This window comes from Acomys russatus, chromosome 8 (assembly GCF_903995435.1).
Source record: "Acomys russatus chromosome 8, mAcoRus1.1, whole genome shotgun sequence".
Classification (NCBI taxonomy): Eukaryota; Metazoa; Chordata; class Mammalia; order Rodentia; family Muridae; genus Acomys; species Acomys russatus.
Window position 1 is genome coordinate 48,356,084 of NC_067144.1, and position 27,057 is coordinate 48,383,140.

Below are 27,057 nucleotides of genomic sequence, written 5' to 3' on the forward strand. Positions count from 1 at the left end.
CCAGAAAATATGGCACATTAAAGTAAAACTCAACCTGAGAATAATAGGAATAGAAGAAAGAGAAGTATTATGGGTCAAAGTTCAAGAAAATCATAGAAGAAAAATTTCTGGGCCAGAGGACCTCACCTGCCAGAGGTCTAGGGGAGGGGAATAGGGTGAAGAAGGGAGGGAAGGTGGGAACAGGAAAATAAGAGACAAGAGACTACGACTGGGATGTAATGTGAATAAATTGTAATAAAAAATAAAAGAACTGTAAAAAAAAAAAAAAACAAAAAATACATGAGAAACGAAAAACAAAACAAAATAAAATTTCCTAACCTAAGAAGGAGATGCCTATAAAGGATCAAGGATCATAAAGAACAACAAATAGATTGGACCAGAAGAGAAATTCTCTTTGTCAGGTTATAAGCTAAGCATTAAGCATATAGAACTACAGCAACAAAAAGTAATATTAAAAGCTACAAGGTAAAAACCATGTAACATAGAAAATAATACCTACTGTAATTATGTCTAGCTTTTTAATGAAGATTTTAAAAGCCAGAAAAGACTGGACAGAAGTGTTTCCAGCTATTAGAGACCAGAGCTGTCAGCTTAGACTATTCTACTGAGCAAAACTTTCAATCACCATAGATGGAGAAAACAAGTATATCATGATATCAAAAATTTAGTATCTATCTATAAAACCTACAATACAGAAGATGCTAGGAGGAAAACTCCAAACCAAGGTTGACCACACCAATGGAAACACAGAAAGTAAATAATCTAAAACCAGGAAAATCTAAAAGGAGAAACACAACCACATACCATCATCACCAACCCCACCACCACCACCACCACCACCACCAACAACAACAACAAGAAAAATATCAACAAAACAACAGGGATCAACAATGTTTCATAATTGATATCTCTCAATATCCATCATGGTCTCAATACCCTAATAAAAAGACACAGACTAACAAGATGAGTTAGAAAATTGGATCAATCCTTCTGCTCTGTCCAATAATACAGCTCAACATCAAGGATAGGTATTATCTCAGGGTCAAGGATGGTAAAAGATATAAGAAGTGAATGAATCAAAAATCAAGTACGTGTAGACATTTTAATATCTAAAAAATCAACTTCAAAGCAAAAGTAATAAAAAATAATGGGGAAGGATGCTGCATATACAGAAATGGAAACAATCCACTAAGGTAACATTTTAATTCTTAACTTTTATTCCCCAATAGAAGATTACCCAAATCTGGAAAAGTAACACTGCCACAGCTTAATTTATATATTGATCCTTACACACTGATAATAGTAGACTTCAATACCATTCTCTCACTGATTGGCAGATCAGTCAGACAAAAACAAAACAGAAAAGTTATGGAGCTAACAGATTCTATAAACAAAATAAACCTAACTGATATTCACATATTCATTTCACCCAAATATAGAAGAAAATACTTTCTATTCTGTACCTCATGGAACATTCTCCAAAATTGATCACATAATCTGTCATCAAGCAAATCTCAACAGATACAAGAAAACTGAAATAACTACCTGCATCCTCATGGATTAAAGCTGGCATAATCAAAAACAGAAACAACAGGAAAGCTGCAAATTCATAGAAACTATACAGCTCTCTACTGAATGAAGACTGGATTGGGGCAGAACTTCAAAAAATTAGACTTCTTATAGCTCAATGAAAATAAATGTACAATATATCCAAACTTAGGAGACAAAGTAAAAGTGGTAAGAGGAAGTTTCATAAGTCTAAGTACCTATATTTAAAAAAGTAATTGGAGATATCTCAAACAAGCAACTTAAGAGTATACTTTAAAGATCTAAAAAGAAAGAAGCATGAACACCCAAAGGACTCCTGGATCTAGTAGATCTTGTGATTGGCTAAATTACAAGAAATAACCAGAGGACTGAAATAAATAAAATAGAAAGAAAGTTCATAATACAAAGAATCAATTAAACAAAGAGTTGGCTCTTTGAAAAAAACTCAAAAGTTAGACAAACTCTTATCCAAACTTACTAAAAGACAGAAAGAAAATATTCAAACTAACAAAAGACACTAAAAAATACAGAGAATCCTAAGGACATATTTCAAAAACCTGTATTCCATGAAATTAGAAAATCTAAAACAAATGGATAATTTTCTTAATAGGTATCACTTACCAAAGTTAAGTCAAGGTCAGATAAATCACTAAAACAGAGCTATAAGCCCTGGTGAAATAGAAACAGTCATTAAATTCTTCCACCCCAAAAGAATCCCAGGGCCAGATTGTTTTAACACAGACTTAAATACTCTCAAAGAAGTGTTAACACTAATATTCATCAAATATTTCCACAAAATACTAACTGAAGGAACACTGCCCAATACATCTTATGAGGCCACAGTTACCCTCCTAACTAAATGATATGAAGATGCAAGAAAGAAAGAAAATTACATACCAGGTTCCCTTATGAACATAGATGCAAAAATACTCAACAAAATACTTGGAAACTTAACCTAACAACACATCAAAATATCCACCACAGTTAAGTAGGCTTCATCCCAGTTATAAGGAGATGACTCAACACATTGGAAAAAAAAAGACAGCATCTTTAACAAATGGTGTGAATCAAATTGGTATCCGCATGTAGAATTCAAATAGATCCATATTTATTACCCTGGACAAAACTCAAGTACAAGTGGATCAAAGCCTTCAACATAAAACCAGATACATTGAACCTGATACAAGAGAGAATGTAGAACAGGTTTGAAACTACTGATATAAGATAAAACTTTCTGAACAGAGCACTACTTGCACAGCCACTAAAATTAACACTTAATAAATGGAACCTCAAAGAACTGAAAAGCTTCTATAAGACAAAGGCTGCCATTGGACAATATGGTAGCCTAGAGAATAGGAATTTTTTTAAAACTACCTCCACATACCATAGAAGACTAATATCCAACACATATAAACATCTCAAGAAACTAGATATCAATAAACCCCTAATATTCAAATTAAAAATGGAGAACAGGCTGAACAAAGCATTCTCAATAGAGTAATTGTAAATGGCTGAGAAAAACTTAAAGTCTCAGCATCCTTAGCTATCAAGGAAATACTAGTGAAATCTACTTTGAGAGTCCACCTTCAGCATGGCTAAGAACAAAAATACATGTGACATTTCATGCTGGTGAGGAGGATGCAAAACAAGGTGACACTCCTCCATTTCTGATGGGAGTGCAAACTTATATATATCCACTATGGAATTCAATATGGTAGTTCCTCAGAAAATTGTCAATTGATCTACTCAAGTCCCAGCTATTCCACTCGGGTATATACCCAAAGAAATCTCCCTCCTATCACAAAGATACTTGTCCAAGCATGTTCATTGTTGCTTTATTCATAATTGCCAGAAACTGGAAACAAGGTAGATGTCCCTCAACAGAAGAATGGATAAAGAAAAGGTGGTACATTTACAAAATGGAGTGTTACTCAGACGTTAAAAATATTATCATGAGGATCATGAGGTGAGGTAGAGGGAAATCATGCAGGGAGAGACAACTTGAACTGGAAAGCATCCAGGGTATAAAACTGAGCAGTGGAAACTTCCTGAGACCCATAAAGGTAGACATAATGAGGACTCCTAGTAATGGAGGATATGACATCTCAAAGGTCAACCTCTTACAAGGTTTTCATTTGTAGCAACTAGGTTGTATTCATTGAGTTGTTGGTAAATGAAGTCTGATAGACATCCTCAAACAACCCAAAAGAACATGGGTTGCCTTCTGCATATTGACAGTGAGGGCCCATTGCCAAGGACAATGTCCACTCAACCCAGTGAACATGGAGAAATCAAGCTTCTGTCTACACAGAACCTTCATGCTGAAGTTCTAATCTCTTTGGTGCAGGAACATGTTGTTTAGGGAAGGTACTCAGTCAGCTATTGAAAGAGAGACATGGATACCAACCAAGCCACAAAATCTTTGACCAAATATATGACCTGCCTACAAAATAAGTTAAGTCAATGGAAGCATAAAACTTGTGGGAGTAGTCAATCAATGCTTGATTTGATTTAAGGCTAACTATAGAAGAAAGAAATGACACCACATAGTGCTTTGATAACCAAGAACCAGAGACCAGATATCCTAGAGACCTATGTAAAACCAAACACTTCCAATCTAAAATAATAATAATAAGATGATTCCTGGTAATATTCCTATATAATCATAATATAAATCAGTCTGTTATTCAATCATTATCAGAGACACTTGCTCTGGCAGAAAGTAGTAAAGATGTAGAGATCTATGCTAGATATTATGTGTGTGTAGGAAATAGAGGGGGGAGAGAGAGAGAGAGAGAGAGAGAGAGAGAGAGAGAGAGAGAGAGAGAGAGAGAGAGAGAGAGAGAGAGAGAGAGAGAGAGAATAAATAGGAAATTTAAATCAAAACTCATTCTTCATAACCCAAGGAATTCCACAGAAGAAGAGGTAGAAAGAGAGTTTAAGAAGAGCCAGAGAGAACGCAGGATTCCAATCAACTAAACAGGGCATATATGAGCTCAGAGACTGAAGAAGCAAGCCAATAGCCTACTTGGGTCTATACCTGGTCCTTTGCATTTATATTGAACGTATGAGCTTAGTATTTTTATGGGACTCCTAACTATGAGAACAAATAGGTCTCTGACTCTTTTGCCTACTCTTGAGAAATTTCTTCCATCAGTTAGGTTGTTCGGTATGAAAGAGATCACTCATCTTTTTATATTTTATTTAGTCTTCTTTGGCTGTTTTCTCTTAGGACCTATTCTTTTCCAATGAAAGAAGAAATGGAATGGACCTGGAAGGGAGTGAAGGTGGTAAGATTTGGGAGGAGTAGAGAAAGGGGAAACTATAATCAGGATATAGTATATGAGAAAAGAATCTATAGTAAAACAAGCAAATAAATTAATGGTAAACTGATCATAATCTTTATGTTCCTTGCATTTCTATAGATGCAGAGGAAAAGTTTTCCAAAGAAGTAAGAAAAGAAAAGGAAATCTGAGATAGATATTGAATCTCATTCGGAGATCTAGAACCAACAAGACAGGAAAAACACTTACTTCAAAGGAGACGAATGCAGATGGCCAAGTCACTATGAATGTAACATATATAGTACTCAGTATTCTCATGAATGTCACATGGTTCTCCCTGTTGTATGTGGTTTGTTTTATACATGTGAAATAAAATAAAAGTATATATTAAAAATTAAATTAAAAAAAACAAAAACAAAAAACAAACAAACAAGGAATTCCCGAAATTTGTGGATAAATGGATTGAGCTAGAAATGATCATAAAGAGTGAGTTAACCCAGAAGCAGAAAGACTCAAATGGTATATACTCACTTATATCTGCATACTAGCCCAAGAGGCATGTCCCACGAAAGCCTTCACTTACCAGGAAACTGGGACAGAGGGGAAGGCATCCTATTGGGACTCTAAATGAGAGACGCACGGGAGAATAGCAAAATAAAAGGATACAGAAGGTCCTAGAAATCTACAAGTAGAACAATATGATAGGCAGATTTGGGCCCAGGGGTCCCGCTCAAACTAAGGCACCACCAAGGACAATACAGGAGGTAAACTTTAAACTCCTTCCCAGATCTAGCCAATGGTCAGAATATTCTCCACAGTTGAGTGGAGAGTGTGCTATGACTTTCTCACGTACTATGGTGCCTCACATTTGACCATGTCCCCTGGAGGGGGAGACCTGGTGGCACTCAGAGGAAGGACAGCAGGTAGCCAAGAAGAGACTTGATACCCTATGAGAATATATAGGGGAAGGTAATCCCCCTCAGGAACAGTCATAGGGGAGGGGAATAATGGGAAAATGGGCTGGGGGAGGAATGGGAGGATACAAGGGATGGGATAAACATTGAGATGTAACAAGAATAAATTAATAAAAAAAAAGAGATGGGATAATAATTTAGATATAATATGAATAAGTTAATAAAATAGTAAATAAAAACAAACAAACAAACAAACAAACAAAAAAGACTTATTCTTTGTTAAAACTTTGCATGTGTTGGTCACTGGAAGATATTTGAATCCATGTTTGATATTTGTATTTTCTTTACAGCTAAAAATACATTGGACATTGTTATTACTGCTGTATTACTATGTATATGTGATTACATAAAAGGATTATTTTAAAAAGAAATTGCATTCAAAAGGTTCCAAGTATATAAACTATAAATTGGCATGGATTCAGAAATTGTGGTGGTGGTGGTGGTGGCAGTGGTTGCCATGGTGGCAGTGGCAGTGCATGCCTTTAATCCTAGCACTCAGGAGACAGAGGCAGGCAGATGTCTGTGACCTGAAGGCCAGCCTGATCTACAGAGCAGCTAGGGTTACACACAGAGAAACCCTGCTTCAAAAACCTGAAAAAGGAAAACAAAACAATTTCATCACAAGTTCCTTTTAGACGCTTAAGGGCAGGGAAAAGAGAATCCAAAATTTTAACATAGCACATATGAAACACAGTGATATTAGCATGTCCTCTTCATTTTAATAAAACTACAAGAAATGACAATTAACAACAATGTTCTTGATTGAGATTTAGAAAAAATACAAATAAATTATCTCTGGTGTTCTCCTGAACATTTTAGTTTTATCTTTTCTTTTCTTTACTTTTCCTGGCTGACCCCTTAACTTTTAACGGTTTCCCACTCAGCAACAAGTCATAACTGTCATTTCTATTGAAAACTTTGTTCAGAATCCTTCTTCTAGATCCTGCAGACCTATTTTATAGGTTGGGATTGCATTCTATGCACATTTTAAGATGTCTTCAAGTTAGTCCATTTCCAAAGTTTATCCTCTTGGAATCTTGAGCCTCCTACAAATGTAATTACCCTAGTTTAAAAATTGAAATCAATAATAACTTGTAACCAACTCCCATTGAAAATAACCCTCTATATCCCAAGAAAGCAGCCAAAAACCTACCCGACCCCCCTAAAGGAAATGTGGCATAATTCTCTTAAGGTTTCTTTTGGCTGATTTGTGATGAATAGTACCTTGTTAGGGGCCCAAATCAAACTGGGGAGATGGTGGTACAGCATTTGTGGTTCAGTTTTTAAATGTTGACAAACTCCAGGTTTAATTAGAGTCCTGTGTGGGACAGATTGAAATGCTGGGCAAATTGGGAGGGACGCTTTCTTTGAAAGTGTCCTGGGAGCTCTCTTGTTCTGATGAGGAAGAGCAACTGAAGCACTTGGTGCTGGAACATGAAGGATACAGGAGGTCAGTGTCCTGCAAGATGAGAGGAATGCATCTTTTCGGGTCTGATCCAATGCCAGTGTCTGGTTCTTTTCTTTGGAAAGCATATAATTTCTCATAAGCGTTACACAATCCTAAAACTATAAGTGTATAAGGTGTTCATGATGCACAGAACAATTAAGACTGGTCTTCTGCTCTTTGTAGAGCAGGAAAAAAAATCTGTAAATCTTCATTCATGCCATATGAAGAATGGCAGCTAATAATAATTCATAGGGGTTCTGTAGCCAACCAGAAGCATTGTCTATGCCTAGACATTCATATCTCAGCCAGTCTCAGAGCTATTCCAATGTAGTGGAATTAGCAATATAAGTTACCTGCTTATTCTGCAGTTAAAATTCTTCACATCCCAATTGTATCTCTCTCCTTCATTCTTTCCTGATACCCCTCCCTCCCTCAGCCCCTCTCCTTCTTTCCCCTAGTCCTAAGAAAGGGGAGCCATCCTCCCCTAACATCTGACCTCAGCCTTTTAAGTCTCATCTGTGCTACATGTAATGTCTTCCTCTGTAGCCTGGCAAGGCCATACTGCCAGGGGGAAGTGGTCTGAATTCAGTGGCGACAGTGCATGTTCGAAGTAGTCACTACTCTCTACATTTTGGCATCCACAAGGAGACTGTGCTGCTACATCTAAGCAGAAGGTCTAAGTCCATATCATACATGATCCTTGGTTGATGTTTCAGTCTCTGTGTTGTAGTGTAGTTATCTTGTATTATGTGGCTAATATCCACTTATGAGTGAGAATATACCATGTGTGTATTATATATCATATGTTTCATTCTGGGTCTGGGTTACCTCAGTCAGGATGATCTTTTCTAGTTCCATCCATTTGCCTGCAAATTTTAAGATTTCTATGTTTTTAATAGCAGAATAGCATTCCATTGTATAAATGTGCCACATTTTCTTTATTCATTCATTGGTAGAGGGACATCTAGGTTGTTTCCAGATTCTGGCTATTACAAATAAAGCTGCTAGGAACAAGGTTGAGCAAATGTCCTGTTTGCATGGTGGAGCATCTTTTGGGTATATTCCAAGGCATTGTATGGCTGAGTCTTGATGCACCAAGCTATGGAAAATATTTTCTTCAAGGCTATCAAATACAAGTAGCCAAAACAATAAGAATGCAACATTTATATAATTCCTGATTGTGTCATGGTTCTTCTTGGTATAGGTAGTTTATTGCATATATGTGAAATAATATAAATGTATATGAAAAAATAAATTGAAAAAGAATAAAGGGGAAATTTAAATTAATGACACATGATTAAGATATAGAATATATTTTATTGGTCTTACAGACATAATGATTATAATGCCTGAAATAAAAACATCCTATGTAATTTAAAACCACATACACCTATTTTAAACATGAGATAGGCAAAGCAAATCTTAATTGAAAAACATTCTATAAATCTCATGTAGTTTTTCTACTTGCAGTTGTCAAAATCCTCCAACATATCTAAATAAAAATGGTAACAATCAAAATTAAAATATAGGAACAATCAGTAAGAACAGATTCTAGTGCCCCATGACATCCTAGGAAATACTCTGAATGAGAGCCAGAAACACAAACAGGACTTTAGGAAAAACTAGAGAAATGTGAATGACAAATGCACACTGAGAAATATGGCCAGTATCGGGTTTGCAATTATATTGTTGAGATTTTTGTTTTGCTTCTATGTTTGTAAGGAGTATTGGTCTATAGTTTTTATTTGTGGTGTCTTTATCTGGGGTAATTATTAAAATTACAATGGCTTTATAAAAGAAAAGAAAACTGAAACCAAATACCTAACAATTGCTTTCAGTCTTTACAAGTATATTAGACCATAAGGTTGGAGGTATAATTTTTATATGTTTTAGAATCTCAAACATTTAAAATAATTTATTCAGATTACATCTCGATTGTTATCCCCTCACTTGTATCTTCCTGTTTCCTCCTCCCATCCTCTTTCCTATTCCCTATTCCTCTCTCCTAGACTTCTGACAGAAGGAGACTGGATCACAGCCTATTAAGTCTCATCTGAATAGCCTGCTTCCCCTACCTCTGAGTGCCATCACGCTTCCCCACCTAGGGGAAGTGATCAAATAGGGAGTACCAGAGTTCATGTCAGAGGTAGTCTCCGCTCTCCCCACAACCATGGAGAATGCCCTGTCCATTGGTTATATCTGAAGAGGGGTCTAGGTTTACTGCATGCCTTGTCTTTGGTTGGTACAGCAGTTTGTGCAGGCCCCCTGGGTCCAGAACCACCAGCCTCAATAGTCTCCTTTGTGAGGCTACTGGATGGACACTCTTAATCGCAATTCTATTGTAAAATTTGTACCAATATAAGTTTTTAAAAAATTAACACAGAGTTTGTGACAGAACAGTAATTTCCTTTACTAGTACAGTTCCTTTTGTTGATTGACTTATACTTACTTAGCAGCTTAAGCATATGCTACTATGAAAACAATATTCAAAAGCTACAGGCTTGTAGTTTTCTTATAATTTTACTATGAATACAATTTGATCGAATAAATAGATGAAAGTCACAGATATACAGCCATCTTTGAAAGACAGCTATGTTCTCGTTTCTCAACTGAGATATTAAATAATTAAAGTCAGTATCAACAAAATGAAACATTGAACTGCAAGTTAACCACAGTCCAAAGATAGGTGTGGTGAGGTAAACACATGTTCAAAGGAAGGTACCATAGCATTCTGCGGGGCTGCTAAAGATCATCAGTTTTTTTTAGCATTCTGTTTCCTTTATTTTCTTAAGTCAAAGGATGATCTGCATGACTCAGTGAATGATGCAGTCTACACAAACTATGACTGTTGCTTCTACCTACCTGTTTCTCCTTTGTACTTGAGTTAAAACAGTAGAAACAGTAGGGGTTCAAGGAAACTGCAGGCAAGGATGAACGTTGCAAAGAAAATCAATGATCTGCTTTGACTGGTCAAGGCAATCAAAACAGTTTCTGCATGTGGAAATACCCAAAAATAATAAGAAAGATCATGCTGCTCTGGGGTCATGAGTGCCAAGTGAGTCCTAACTATTGATAAATTCTTTTTTGTTTTTTGTTTTGTTTTAAGGAAAGGGAAGAAAATACTTAGTCACAGTTTTTGTTCTCAATCAAAAGCCAAATATGGTCTTTCATTTCTAACAAATTCTTCATTCATTTGACCATTTATTATCCTCCATATTACTATTCTAGTTGGCTAGGAAGTTCATTACTGGCTTTATTTCTTTATCTCTCATTTATTTTCATAAAGTGTTTTCAGTGGGAGATATCAATTAAATCACTTCAAGTTAACCTTCATTTAATACAAACACATACATAGTTTAACCTTGGTTTGATGAATTTTGATTGTGATAATTACACATCAGTACAATCATGTGATTTTTTTTAAATCAAATCCAGATTCATTCCCTTTAAAGGTTAAACTGCTTAAAAATTTCTGAATTCTTTCTTCAACTTGGAACTGTTTGCCTTTTAAATTACGATACATGTTCTGAAAATTAATTTAATATTTCTTCAAGAAGAAAACAGCTCACTGCTTGAGTTCCAATGTTGCTTCAAGGAGCAAGAGGAAGAGCAAATTAAACTTGATTTACACTTTAAGCATACTATTAAAGAAAGCATATTTCCAAGTTCTCTGTAAAAACTGGGATGTTCTATTGATGCTAGTTGCCTTTATTGCCACTGATAATGAGGTGCTAAAATGGCATGTGGTGCTCATCTGCAGCAGTGGTGAGATGACAGCTTTGTCAAAGACCTTTCCACTTGCTGCAGGGTGATAAATCAACCCATGATTTGCTCATTCCTTCAAGCCCTAGAATTTATTTGAACACAGGCAAGGTATTTGCCATTGTTATGTCAGGCATAGAAAATCTGTGGCTTGTTCAGCAAGTAGAAAGAGCACCTGTAGAGAGCTTAGAAGTCTGCACATTAGATGCTTTCTGATGATGGCCCCCATTCATACTACTTACAATAAAGGGAAGCCACATGTGAAGTCACATGGTCAATGTTTAAATTGAATAAACTACTACACAATGTCCACATGTATAAAAACACTACATGTGCCTCCATTAATAAGTACAATTTTTATATTTTATGTGTTAATTTAAAATGGCCTTCAAAAAATTACATGACTCAATAACTTTGTAAATTATGAAGCCAAAGATCTAAACTAAACTTTCATTTGAGCTTTAATTGAATAAAAGTCCCATGTAATTAAATAAGAATTACACTATAGTAGAGAACATTACACTTGGTTTCTTGAATAGAAAGATGTTGTTTCACACTGATGTATCCAGGATGAAGCATATGAAATTTCTATCTGGCTCAATATAAGGAGGTGAGATCTGTTGAGTACCAGACAGTAGAAGGGAAATGAGCTAGTACAAAGCTGTAAGGCCCTTGCCTAGTCAATGTACAAACATCCCTGAATCACTCTATGAGAGGTTGCCTACTTAAATATCTTGGAAAATTTTACATAAGATGTAGAATTTTTTTGCTATGAGAATGAGGTCTTAGGTGTATTTGTAATAGCTGGTAGATTACTCAAAGAAACATATGTATGAAAGATTGAGAAATATGGCACAAATCTCAATATTTCAATATTTGATTCTTAGTTAAAATGTATCTTTTTCTCTATTATCTATTTAATCATTAAAAGAGTAGAAGACAGATGCTAGTATTATATTTTGATGCCCTCAAACGTACAATGTTAGAAATTCAAAAGAATATGTATATTGTAAGGATCCCTTGTTTTCTTATGCTACCAATTCAAGATAACTTGTCTTGTTAAAAATAACAACCACGAGGACAAGAATGTTAGCTTTTATAAAGTTTTCAATTGCAAATAATTTGTGTGGTATATTTTTATTGACATTAAATTATTAATTTTAGTTTAATTAATTATTTTATAATAAATATCAAGATCCCATATGCGTTCGTGGTGACCTTTTGTTCATACACTATTTCTTCCTGTGAGTCAAATATGAAGTACTGATTCCATAACATCTGGATAGTGTGAACACTGTGACAAGTATGTAATTTTTTTCACAGCTACTTTCAGAACCATAAAATCTGCTGCTCCTATAGGTCCTCTCTTACACAAATTATAAAATTACTTAGAAGTTTTAATTTAATGGAAAAAGTAGGCAATCACATGATTTTACACAGAGCAATAAATAGCTAGGGATTATGTAATAGTTGGCCATTCCGGGTCAAATGGAATCTGTATATTTTTGTTCGCTCCACCACAGTCAATGATGAAGGTCTGCATAACCTTATTGCTGTTGCTCACCTCACTGGGCTGAATACTGAATGTTACAAAGATTGAGCCTTCAGAGCTTTCAAACCATCACTTCTCCAGATTTCTCAATATTTTGTTGGATGGTTGATGTTTGTTCTTCTTTGAGTTTATACCCAGGCCACAGACTATAATTAGGGAGGGACAATTGATACTATGCCCCAGTTCTCTCAAATGTAGAGGAAGCAACATGAAAATAATAATTTTGAAGACTTAGCACCTACTTAACAAGAATGATTAGCTAAAAAAGGAAGTTACCAGATGGAACACATGGTTAATAACCTCCATCTGTGAGACACATTGTGAATACTGAGTTGATTTGAGGGCACACACAGTATTGCTTCCAAATTAAAAAAAAAAAAAGTTATACCTCTGTTGTCAGGCTTTCCTCTGAGTGATGGCTTTGCATGACTGCTACTTAAGCCCAAACTCAGAAGAACATGTCTACACTCTTCTTGTTAGAGGAAATGACTCTTTTATAAAAGCTTCTAAGACTGTAGGACTAGAGAAATTGATCATCTTTCCACAAATCTATTGACATTATCTCATCTCACCACAGATGAGAATAACAAAATGAATAAGCAATAAAGTATTCTTTGTCAAGAAATGGTACAGTGAGATAAAGAAAGAAATAAAGATAGGCACAAAGAACAATTATTCTGCAAATAACATTGTAATAGGTATTCAGCATGCTAAAGTATATGAGATGTCAGTAAACTGTGATTAAATGTTTGTGAAGACTAGACAACCTGCATTAAATTTCATCTCCATTTCTTACCATCTGTGTGACTTAGGCATGTGACTTAAGTTCCCAGGAGCTAAGTGACAGAAAGATATTCCATCTGGAAAGTGGGGATGATAAAAATTGCATTCCCTACCTGTGAGCACAGTTGTAAAGTGGAAATGTGATGGTATTTTTAAAGCTCTTAGAACAGACTCTTGAACAAAATAAGCATCATATGGTTTAGACTGATAACTGTGATGTTTTGTATTTTAGTTAGATCCCAGGTTTTTGTGAACTTTGTAGTGCTTTGTGCAGTCTAAAAAAGTTAAATGCTCATTATATTTTCCCATGAACTTTAAAATACAAGTTGACTCTGTACCTTAGTAAAATTGTCAGAAAAAGATAATTTGAATTCTTAGTAAAGGTAAAAAAAAAATGAAGGTATTTAGAATGTTTATAAACATGTTAACATTTCTTAATGGATATATGCATCTATTCTTACCCCGTTGTTCACCTGTGCTGTATTCCCTGACACTGGAACTGACTTGATTTGTTTCCTGCCATGAAATCCACCAGAAGTGATGAAACGTGAAGGGTACCTAGGTGAATTGCTGGAAGCCTCCTTAAGATTCCCAAGTCATCATGAACTTTTGATAAATTGAGAGACATCAGCCTTGTGCTGTTTTCAACTGAATACCATCATAATTCCCACAGCATTTCCAGGAGCAGAATGCACAGTAATGTGGAGGACTTTAGCCATTGCAAGGGTTACTACATGTGTTTTCAGTCAAATAAAAAATAGCAAGAGAAGCAATTTCAAATAAATTGTTCACAAGGTTTAGGTATGATTAGGATTATATCTACGTATTGAAACAATCTTCTGATACAATATCTCTTATGTGGACAAGATTAATTTGGAAATTATTTTCTTATGTTATATAAGTTCTGTTTATAAGTGTGTAAACTAATATGATGTATGTGAGTGCATGTAAGCATTTACATATGGAAGACAAAGGAAAACCTCAGGTATTCTTCTTCAAGACCTGCATATGTTTTGATTGATTTATCTGTTGTTTCTTTGTCTCATTGTTTAGACATGACCTCTCACAAGCCTGGTAGTCACAGAGTAGGCTGAGCTGTCTGTCTAGGAGCAGTAGGCATCCTTCTCCTCCTTTGCTTCCTGAGTCCTAGGATTACAGATGGCTGCCATCATCGCACCATACCTAGTCTCTTTATTTGTGGGTTATAGTAATTAAATCTAGGTTGTGGTGCCTATACCAGCTCTCCAGTCCATTTTCCAAGACATTTCTGCTATTTGTTTATTAGGAAATTAATACCATTACTTTGGTATTTTTTTTAAAAATCCCACATTTTAAACAAAACTATATTTGTAATTTAAATGAAGTCACCATGCTATTAAAAGACTGACTAGTCTTTTTCAATGGACATATGTAGTTTTGTAGGTTATTCTTTATTCTGAGATTATTAAATGCTCTTTTATACTATAAGTGTGAAAATCAGATTTGTAACAACACCATGGAAAGCTATACTGACCAAATTTGCATCACATATATAAAAATAAAACACTATGATAAATATAAATTTATGTCTCCAACATAATTGTATGTATCCAACTTAGAACTAGTTGGTAAAAGTGATTGCCCTAGTTCTGGGTGCTTCCTTACATTATATGAACTCTTTTATCTCATGCTTTCCTCTCTTCGTTGTTTCACCTACAAAATCAACACAGCTTTTACTGTTGTCATGAGTCAGTGTAAGACAATAAATGGTAATGCAGTCGTATACTTGCAAGATATTTATAATTACCATTAGAGAAGATTAGAAAGAGAAAGAGGAATAAGTACATTCTTAATAGAGCTAAACTCTATTTGTGTTTGTGTGTGTGTCTGTGTGTCTGTGTGTATGTGTGAATAACTAAAGACACACACGTCATACAAACTATAGGAAGGGAAAAAGAGAATAACAAGACAAAGGATCCACTTAATCTAAACAGTTCTTCAATCCAATATAGTTATTATCATTAGATAAAATTTAATATAAAAGAGGGTAATATATGTGCTTTGTCTTTGTGACACTTTAAAAGTTAAGATGTCAAAGTTTATAAACAATCCTTGCACATCAGTCACTTAATATAACAGAATATTCCTTCTAATTCTTTGCACATTCTCCTCCGGTCAGTGTCTCTCTCATTAACTCACTTCAAAACCTGTTTCATGATGACTGTAACAAGAGAATAGATGTCTAATGATTAGCAGTAATTTTAAAATTCAAAATGTGATACATATTCTATCCTCCCTTAGATAATTTGCATTAAGAATTAATTTTTCTTATTAAAGCAACATGTACAAATATTAAAACATTCTTCTTAGAGGTCTTATCATATTTACTTAAAAGTATAAATGATTTATGTCCATGCCTTCATTTTGTGTCTTTGAATTGGACTTGAAGTGCATTAGGGAGTGCCAGAAGCAAATGTCGATAGAACACATTTTTCAAGATACGTTCATCAGCTGTCCACATCTACAACCACACACCATCAACATATGATTTCAGGTCTTCTTCATCACTCCACATCATGTCAACTCAGCGCTTTCCAGGTATAATAATGAATCTATTGCTATTGTTCTTAATTCTTCATCAAGTTGGAGTCTGACACTGCACATTCTTGACTCTCTTCTTCTTCTTCCAAAATTTGTCTCTATTTTTCATTTCCTTGAGCCTGACACTTTCCTCCCTCCTACTTCTTGGTTTTTCTCTCTGACTGGTGCTGTTTATAGGATATTATTTATTGCACACACACTCTAGACCTACTTTATTATCATTCATCATAATTTCTTACATATTTTTTCATAAAGCTATATTGTTGCTTTGGGGCAATTTTGAAACTAGTTCTACATCATGGCCATGTTGGAATATGTGACACAGAAGATGTTGAGATGAGGTTTATCTAAACACATTGGACAATAATTTCAACCCTAGGAGCAAATCCACTGGTATATATATATGAATTAAGAAGAGTATGGTCAGTGTTCAGACATTTTCATTCCTTCAAAAACTCACTTTGAATCTCATCTCCAGTGCAATAGTTGTCTGGAAGTATATGAGTCAGGAGGTTTTGCTTTAATGGGTGAGATAAGACATTTACGTGGACTTTCTTTTAGCCAGTCTCATGTAGCATAGAATGGCCTCAGTGTTATTATGTAGACAAGAATAAACTTGAATTCCTGATTCTATTTCCTCTATATTTTCAAAGCTAGGAGATCAAGTGTATGACAGCCTGTTAATTTAAAGTCATCTTTCTATAAGTCCTTTGTGGAGAAAGGATGAAGACCTTTTGACTTTTTACTATATTTTCCCATGTAAAGCCACAGTGAAAACTCTGCAGAGTTCACAGTGTTGCTTCATCTTATTTGTGAGGAGCAGGCTGTTGTTGAATAGCTCTATCTGTGGTCTTTTCAGAAAGTGTTTGTCTATCAATGATTTTGCTCTTGTAGGGGAATTTGAATCCAGCAACATGGATGTTTTCTCAAGGGACCAAGGCCAAAGACCTAGGCCTTTCTGATCCATCTAGAATACAGACATGCCATCATTATACACCTTTAATTCCGCTGGCTGGAATGCAAACCTTTAATGTCTCTGGCTGGAATACAGAGAAACCTTTAATTTGCACCTTTAATCCAAAACAGTGACATCTGATTGAGGGTCAAAGTGACTAATCAGAGAAGGATTTGACAGAATGAATAGACAGGATACGCTCAATTCACAAAAACAAACAGGAAAGACAAGCTACTTAAGAAAAGTGCAGAGAATGAGACAGACAGACAGAGACAGCGAGAAAGAGAGAGAGAGAGAGAGAGAGAGAGAGAGAGAGAGAGAGAGAGAGAGAGAGAGAGAGAGAGAATATTAGTTTATGGAGATAGTACAGTAGAGTTCAGGATTATGGAACACTGTGATGTGGTTTGGGGCAGTTCAGTTGAGTGCATGAGTTTGTGCAATTCAGTTCCTGGAGTTCAGAGGCTAGTTTTCCAAACAGACCAATTTAGTGAGAAGCAGAGAGTAGCCAGTTTGAATTAATCAACTTCGAGAGAACTTTTGAGCCAGAACAGTTAAGTTGAAACAGTTAGCCTGAGTTCATAAAGAACTAGAAAGGGTGAACTTATTTAGCATTAAGCTTCAGAGGCTGAAAACATTCTACACCTAGGTTAGCAGAAGAAGACCTGAAGCTGAAGCCTTCAGTGTCCTGGCTTGCAGACTATTAGATCCTATGGAGGTTAAAGCTTTCAGGCATAGGCCTAGGGATAGGTAAGTAGAAAAGCTCTGGACTCGGGTCAAGTCATGTATTCTTAAATCACCTGAGCAATAAAAACTACAACCACAGCTCTTCTGAATACTCTGGTCATAGAAAGCATATGTGTGCTCTGCCTACACTATTTGAAGGTTTGTATTATATATGATAAAAATATGGCCTCTCATTTTAGGTAAATAGATCAACTTTTAGATAATTTTTTGAACAATTTGTCAGAAAATTGTGGAAGGGATGCAATATTAATAGGAAAATTGTAAATATCTTATAACAACATAGAAAGACTTTCTAGATATGACACATTGCACAATTTGAATTGTCCTATCAACCTCCAGTCTTCTTTTAAGCCCAGCCCTAGTGGGGTTCTGGCTATCTCGGAATTGTCTTTATTCTACATGTATTAGTATGTTACCGTACAAAGTCTTTGCTAATTTTCAGATCTCTTGCTTTCTTCCATAAAAATACAATCTCAAAGTCTAGGTCAACATCTTTCCACAGGTAGCCTCACAAATTATTTAAGGCATAGTTAATTGTTCTCATGTTTAGGCTCAGGTGATACATTATTTGATATTCTGATACAATAATTATCACACTGAAGTTTATTCATTCTGTATTATTTGTCTTTCAGTGGTTTTAGTTACAGAAGTAGAGATCTTTTAAAGTCGTCTTTCATAAACTTTAGTTCTAGAGTGCAAAATATAATGCACAATTGCTGAATAGATTAATCAGAATTTTATGCTAATTTCTGGCTTTGTGAATTACACTAATAGCATCCCAGGGTGCCCTCTGAATAATCTATGATTATTTAAAAAGCAGAGCAGCAGTTCACCCTGGAAGATGGGAAGCCCTGATGACCTAAGGAATAATTAGAAATTCAGTGGAAAACAGCCCTCTGTGCTTACCTGTGTTAGTCTGCACTCTTCTTTCATCAATATGAAAGATCTTTGCATGCAAGGATAATGGAGACTTCAATATAGAATATTTGAGAATTACAGAATTACATGAAATAAAAATATCCTCAATTAAATTAGCGAAAGTAGATGAACTATTATTAAAAATCCAAAGTGAGACTTTTAAATGTTTTCGTGATTACAAAAAGAAATGCTTTAAGTTAGGTCTGTGAACTAACTTCATGACCATTTACATTGCATGACCTGAGCTGAAGCAGGTTTTCTTACCACGTTGTAATGGCAGCTGCAGTTTTATGGTTTTTAATTATTGTTATTTCAGGATATTCCCTTTCCCACTTGTTCAAAAAGATACAGATATGCTGGTATGAAAGCCACCAGCATAGGCTTAAAACCCATAACTACTAAAGTAAAAAAAAAAAAAAAAAAAAAAAGGTATAAAGGAAAAATAAAATTGTGAATTTAATATTTTAAATTAATTGCCAAAGTATAAATAAAAGTAGTTACCTCTATAAAAATTTCATTAAAAATTCTGAATCTTTGGTGGGCTGGAGAAGACATCCAGAGGCCCTATCTCCACCATGCCTTTGGTTGCAGGCAGAGGGAGGAAACGAAGAGGCTGCCTAATCACATGGCTCAGCCTCCGCAGGAGCCACTACAATGTGCAAGTACGTAGTGGGCAGGTGAGAAAGTGAAGCAGAACAGTCTGAGCTTTATGAAGAGAAGTGGAACTGAGAACAATAGCCTGTTGGTAGCCAGCCCTGCCACCTGAGGCTATGGTGAGGTCTTAGCCTGTGAAGAAAAGTGGAACTGAGAACAATAGCCTGTTGGTAGCCAGCCCTGCCACCTGAGGCTATGGTGAGGTCTTAGCCTGTGCTATTTCTGAAATCCATTGTCATGCAGTAGCCCAGATCTGTGTTGATAACCGTGGCTCATATTAGCACTAAAGACATGTCCCTGGTCTGGGCAGGATCATGTTGCTGTCCAAAGGCTGTAAAGCGTTGGCCCCAGGGGTCCTGCTTAATCTATGGCACCAGCCAAGGACAATACGTGCAGTAAAATTCAAACCCCTACCCAGAACTATCCAAGGGTCAGGACATTCTCCACAGTTGAGTAGAGAGTGGGGTCTGACTTTTACAGGAACTCTGGTGCCCCATATTTAATCATGTCCCCTGGAGGGGGAGACCTGGTGGCACTCAGAGGAAGGATAGCAGGCTACCAAGAAGAGACTTGATACCCTATGAGCATATACAGGGGGAGAAAGTCCCCCTCAGTCACAGTCATAGGGGAGGGGAGTAAGGGGAAAATGGGAGGGAGGGAGGAATGGGAGGATACAAGGGATGGGATAAGAATTGAGATGTAATATGAATAAATCAATAATAAAAAAAAGAGTTAGCCCCCATCCCTCACTGGCTACTGCATTCTGGAGAGCTGGCCTTGTACCTCACCTTGGCCGCACAGTAGAGTTGGCCCTTGTGCCAGGAGCTTGAGTGAACCATTCCCCACTCTTATTGGCTGAAGCATTCTGGAGGGCTGACCCATCTCTTGCCCATTGGCTGCAGCATAGGAAGAGCCAGCCCAGCACCTAGACTGGGAATTTCAGTAGAATCGGCTTGGGTCGAATGGATGCTGGTGTGCTGGCCCCAAGGACATGAGAATTAGAGAGCTTGTCATTCCCCTTATTGGCTGTGGCATTGGGTGAACTGTCAGAGGATGTTCTGGAGAGCTTACCCTAGGGCTGTAGGTAAGGGAGTGGTGGGAGAATGACCAATTCAACTATCACACAGGCCCAGATCCAGAGCTTTGTGTGTGTGCACCCTAATGTCTACTTCATTCATGAACTACTGGAGTGTGTGAATACACTGGTCCATAAGATACAAAGTTGCAGAATCTCTATGACGTAGGGCAACAAGAGAATATCCTGGAAGAGTCTTAGCGAGTACTGCAACACCAGTACTGATGCTTAGCAGTAGCCAGAGGCCTCAAAGTAAAGCAATGACTCATTGCAATGAACGCTTACAAGTAAAGATGTATACACAAAAGGGTATATTGTGGGATACACTGTGACACACTACAGCTTCCGTGATGAGATTTTTTAATGTTTTATCTTTTATTTTATTTTGTTGAAGAGGTTGCAAGGTTGCAAAGTGATGGGGAGATGAGTGGGATGGGCTGCATGATGTGGAAGTCACAAAGAATCAAAAACTTAAAAAAAATTGAATGTTTATATTAGGAAATGGCTATTCCATTACATAGAAGAGTATGGAATAAATTTTATGGAGATTAGTGTATTAGTATAATTGATACACAGTCTGCTATTATGTAGCAGCTTTTTATTAGAACCATAAGTTATTCTACAGTTAACAAGACAGCATACATAGATATACCATATAACCTAAGAGAATACAAACATGTATATAATTATACATATATCTAATTTGTGATAAAAGGACATATAAACTATGCTCTCTACCTTGGAGGAATACATACACACACAATTATAAGTGCAAATATAATATAATATAATAGTACAAAATGGTTCAAAGCGTCCACAAATACATGTAATGGCTTTATTAGAGGAATCATCTTTATTAAAGCAAATAGAGTGAGAGCCTGGTGAGGCTCAGAGGGACATCAGACTGTACTCTGAGACCAAGTAAAAGCATCTTAACCTGTCTTGCACCTTACAAAAAGTTCTACAGGAACATTTGGCATCTCTGAGACATCTCTATGGATCTTCCAATAATCAAAGTATCCTAGCCTCCCTGCTATATTTACTCATTGCTCAAGTCTGTGACGTTCTGCACAATTGGAAAAGAATCAGGGATGCTCCTCATAATGGCAGCTTGGTTCTTATTCAGTTATGTACCTCAAAGTTGGAGGCTGATGAGCTGCTCATGCAGAATACAGAGCATTTATATTATTTCTTTTTCCCTTCAAAATAAAATAGCATGCATTTGAGCTATTGGAAGACTGGTACTTCACTGTTCTATTTTATCCTGTTAAGGTTGTTTCCCTGGAAGATGTATTTGGTTATCTATAAAAGAAACAAATGAAAAAAAATCAGTGTATCCTTAAACTCTAAAACAGACAACTTGTGTGCTCACTCCTATTGCTGTCAAAACTAAAACTCAACATTGATAAAAGTATGTGGTATTCTTCTTTCTGATACTTGATAGAGGAGGTATAAGAAAGAAAAGCTGATCATCAAATGAACGTCTTGCTGCACCAGATAGGAGTAAATACAGAGACCCACAGCCAGACATTATGGACAGAATAAGAGACGTCAGAACATTCAGCCTTAAATGAGATGTCTTCATCCAATCCCATTCCTCATGGCGAGGGGAACATCTGGGGAGGGAAGGCAGAAATAATTTAAGAGCCAGATGGGATGGGGGAGAGGACGGGCCAATAAAGCAACATGAACAAAGCCAATAAGAGCTCTCAGAGCTGACTCAGGCTGCACAGTGTCCGCATGGGTTTGCCCCAGGTTCTCTGTGTATATATTATGGATTCCAATTGAGTGTTTTTATGAGATTCCTGCATGTGTGAACAAGTGGTTCTATGCCTCTTGTGCCTTTTCTTGGGCTCTTTTCCTTCTTTTTGTTTGTCTTGTTTAATTCCAATATGATAGTTTTTGTTTTATTATATTTTATTTTGTTATATTTTATTATTATCATTACTAGACTTCTGTTGTTTTTATTCCAATGAGAGGCAGAAGAGGGTCCAGTTGTAGGGGGATATTTGGAGGAGCTAGGAGTTGTAGAGGAAAGGGAAGTCATCGTCAGGATATATTACCTGAGAAAAATATTTTCTATAAAAAGTAAAATTAAATACATAGATATTTAGGTGAATAAATAATTCAGACAAAGAAAGCCTAGTTTTCACTCAGTTGGGAGTTTTTTTCCATTATTATTTGTACCTGTTGCTTTATAAATGAAGTGCCATAGTATGGCTGATGGGAATCATTCACCATGTGGTGTCTGAGAAGTAAAAGAAAAAATAAAGAGGAGGAACTCTAATTACCTCTTCTTACGCACACTCCCATCACCAGGCTTTCTAACAGTAGGCTTTAAATCCTAAATGTTATATTATGTCTCTGTAGCATCACAGGCTTTTGACCAAACCAACTCATGGACCTAGGGCAATATTTCATAACTAAACTACAAAATTTTTATTTAGGAATATTGTGGGATTTTTGTTTGTTCTGTTTTGTGTTTGGAGATAGGGTTTCTCTGTGTATCCCTGGCTGTCTTGGATTCATTTTGTAGATTATGCTAGCCTATAACTCACAGAGATCCACCTGCCTCTACCTCCAGGGGTGCTGGGATTACAGGAGTGCATCACTGTGCCCGTCTAGAACTATTCTTATGTTTGTATCTGATTCCTTATTCTCTTCAGAAAGAATATAAATGGATGATCTTTGTCTCAAATTCTGCTACAAGTAGGATGTTCCAAAACACAGTGCTGAAAAATGATATATAAGAAGTATTTTTAGAGACAAAAATAGCCAGGAATATATTTTCCTAATAAGATTGACATATGTGCTTGAATATTATCAAGGTTATATTGTACATAGATACAACATATGTGAAGGCCATACTTACAGTTTTATTTATATCTGTTAGTATTAATGACAACTCTAGTTTTTTAAAAAAAATTTTTATTAATTTATTCTTGTTACATCTCAATGGTTATCCCATCCCTTGTATTTCCCATTCTTCCCTCTCTCCTATTTTCCCCTTATTCCACTTCCCTATGACTGTTCCTAAGGGGGATTTCCTCCCCCTGTATATGCTCATAGGGTATCAAGTCTCTTCTTGGTAACCTGCTGTCCTTCCTCTGAGTGCCACCAGGTCTTCCCCTCCTCAACATAAGACAACTCTCGTTTTTAAAGAAAATTTATTTTAAATTTTGATGTGAGTCTATATTTTGCAGTCAGAATGCTATTGCTCATCTACCATTGCCCTGATTTTCATGTCCTTTTGACATTTTTTTTCCCATTTGACAATTTAATTTCTTCCTTCATTTTGAGTATGCATAGAGAATATTATGTAGTTATAAAGTCTAGGAACGAGAAATGAAAGAAAAATATATCTATATGCTCTTCTGGGACTGGCTTATTTACTTGATATGATAATCACCTGTTGATGTATTTTTCTACAAATAACATATATTCATTCTTCTTTATTGCTGAAAAACCAATTATATGTATATAGCACAGTTTTTATCACTTCACTGACTTTGAGTACCAACTTTGGATATGTAACAACTGTTAGAATAATGTGGTAACTAATTTTGGTGTGGCGGTATATATGTTTTGTTAACTTGTGATGACAAATCTGCACTAAAGGAACTGTGTCAATGAGAGTGTAATGAAAGAAGTACCATGGACCAGCCATCTATCAAATTAGAAGATTTGTAGGATCAAAAAATTCTTGTTTTCCATGACTAAACTCGTTTTATATATGTACTTCCACCATTATTATTTGATATTTACATTTGTATTTAAGAGAGGAGAGAGGGCACAGAAATAGCTGGCTTATATAATATATAAGCACATACAGGATATCAAAGGATAATAAAAGGTTAACAGAATATTTGCATTTTTATAATATCTCATGAGGAATGAATGTCATACTTTATAAATAATTTTAAGATATAGACTCCTCCTAACAAAAAATTATTCCCCTCCCAACAGAAATGCAGTTACGTATTCTGCTTTGACTAAAGGCTTATAGTAAAACCAATAAATATTTATTAGATTTCTGAGACATTTCTAAGTTTAAAATAGCTGAGTTACATGAATTTTGTTTGGGTTGAACACTTTGAGTCAGAAGTATGTTTTGAGAGTATTGGAAAGAAAATCAAAAAATATTCCAAAAGTTGTAGGTGTTGTTAGAAGTATTTATTTTCATAAAAATGACTTTTTAAAAACCCTCCATTGTAGGATATTTTTATTTAAACTTCAGCAACTAACAAAGGACCAATTTACACCATCTGTTTCAGTTACACTCAAATGTAGATTTACTTTCCATTTTTTCTCTTTAAATAGACATTCTATTTGGCACCTTTTACTTAACTACATGTCTTTTAGTAAGAAACGTAGTTAGTTTGACTTTATGTCAAACCAATATTTATTCACAAATATTGTTTTTGTTGCTTTCTTGCATGAAGTCATGTAACACATTCCCCCGTGAGGCGCTGGCTCACAGGCAGTGCGAGGAGCCAGCTGGAACTCTGACAGTTTGGGGTATGCCAGGAGTTTTCATGATGGACACTTTGTTGCTTGCCTTTAGATATATTTTATATTGAAGGGTGTTACTAGTACATTAATTCTGAAAGGACAAGATATTTCTACTTTTAGTCTACATGCACATATTTTGAGTGCTTAGTTAATGGTGACAATACCAATTATTTGTGGCAGTTATCTTGGTGACTGATATACCAGCTCCAGAGAAAAATTGAAAGCTAACGTCTATCTGTTTGTAAGATATGACTCCAGTGTTTAAGAGGTTGATCATAGCACATTTGGAGGAGAGAATGCCATGTATTTTATTCATAAGTATGTTGTGTGGGAAATTATTGCTTAGCAATTCATGCTTCCCTATTCTATGGCTTCGAGCATTAGAACTACCTGACTCTGCTTTGGGGAAACCTTAGCAACTTGTAGAATTATTGCAAAGTTCATTTTCTAAGCTTGATCAAATTCCTGACGTAAAATTCAAATCTTCAACAGCCAGTAGTAACCCTCCCAGTTAGAGATGTCTGTTTATGCTGTTATCTACACAGCCAATGTTGAGACTATATGACAGCTACAAAACAAAATAATTTTGGCCTTCATTATATAAGTAAGTCACCATGTCAAAAAAGATCACCCCACAAAACAGAACTAAAGTTGTATCCATTTGTAAGATTACTTCTGTTTACTGGCAATTACATAAAATCAAAACAAACAAACTAAACAGTACCTCTAATCAACACCAAATAAATAAGAAATGATTCAAGGTATATACACAGAATAAGAACTTAATGTAAAATACATTACTAAACACCGATGTAATGTTTGAAAAATATTGTGTGATAGTAGGACCAGGACTAGAAAGAAAATGTGACAAAACAGCATCCATCTTGATTAAAGCATATTCAACAATACCCGTTCTTGGTGATACAACTTTACCTAAGCACATTCAAAATTGAAAATTAATGGACTTTTTTCCTAACTGTAATTTTTAGGCAAATAAAATGCCAAGATGAAAGGTCTCATTTATTTGTTCATGTGCTCAGCAGCAAACTGATACACTTATTGTCCATAAGAGTCTTTATTAGTACAGAGCACAGAATCAATTTTAAAATATTCAAGATTTCAACAGAACCTTAGTTGACTATGATACTGAAAATGATATTTAGGCAGTATTCAAATCTCAGTTGATCTTGTGCTTGTTTTAGGCACTTCAGGCCCCGATAGCATGTTTCAGGCTACTGTCCCATGAAGGAGATAAACAATAGAGTCCTTATGGCTGAGCTAATAAAAGCATTTGATGTGAAATCATGAGGACAAGAGTTCAGGTCCCATCACTCACAACAAAAGGCTTGTGTCCCCCAAACACCTGTAACTCTAGGTTGCAGCACTCCAATAGCCTACTCTTTCCTCAACACACCGAGAAGCATCTGCACCTATACACACATACACATACATATACAATCATGGAAACACATACCTATACACACTATGCTGAAGGACTGTAAAAAATTAAATAATTGGAAAAATAATGTTATTGTAATTATAATTTATTGTCTCTTCAGAAATTATAAAATATATAATTGCTTATGTTTGAAGGTGTATTGAATCTCTGTGTGTAATGGAATAATTATTCTGTAGGGACAAGCATACAGTAAAATAAATAAATAGAAACTACACATCGTCATCTATTTTTTGGTCATTTTAAGCATCACCTTCTCTTACTCTGTCTTGCATTTACAAATTATATTTCCTGACTTAGACCTTTTTATACTTAAAGGTTAATGCTATAATTCTGCTGATATGATTCAAACTGGAAAGAATTACTATCATACAAATCCTTATTGTCCACATATGGAGGAAAGTGAGAGTCCTTCTAAGTTATTAAGGGTATAAATTTAAAAAATAATTCTATTTTCAAACTATTATTTGCTGAGACATAGTTTTTATACTTTAAAACATATTTGCATTATTTTATTCATGTGTGTATGTTTATGTTTGTGTGTAGTTATACACATATGAGTGCATGAGTGCAAATGTCCACACGGGCCAAAAGAAGGCTTTGGATCCATTGCAGTAGGAGTTACAGGTAGTTTTGATCCACCTGAGGTTAATGTTGGAATCTGAAATCTGGAGGTTTGAAAGAGTAATATATGCTTTGGAATGCTGAGTTAACCCCTCCACTTGGGTTTCTTTATTTTTCTAAAAGATGTGCTTTTCAGTCTGGTCTACAAAGCAAGTTCCAGGACACTCAGGGCTACACAGAGAAACCCTG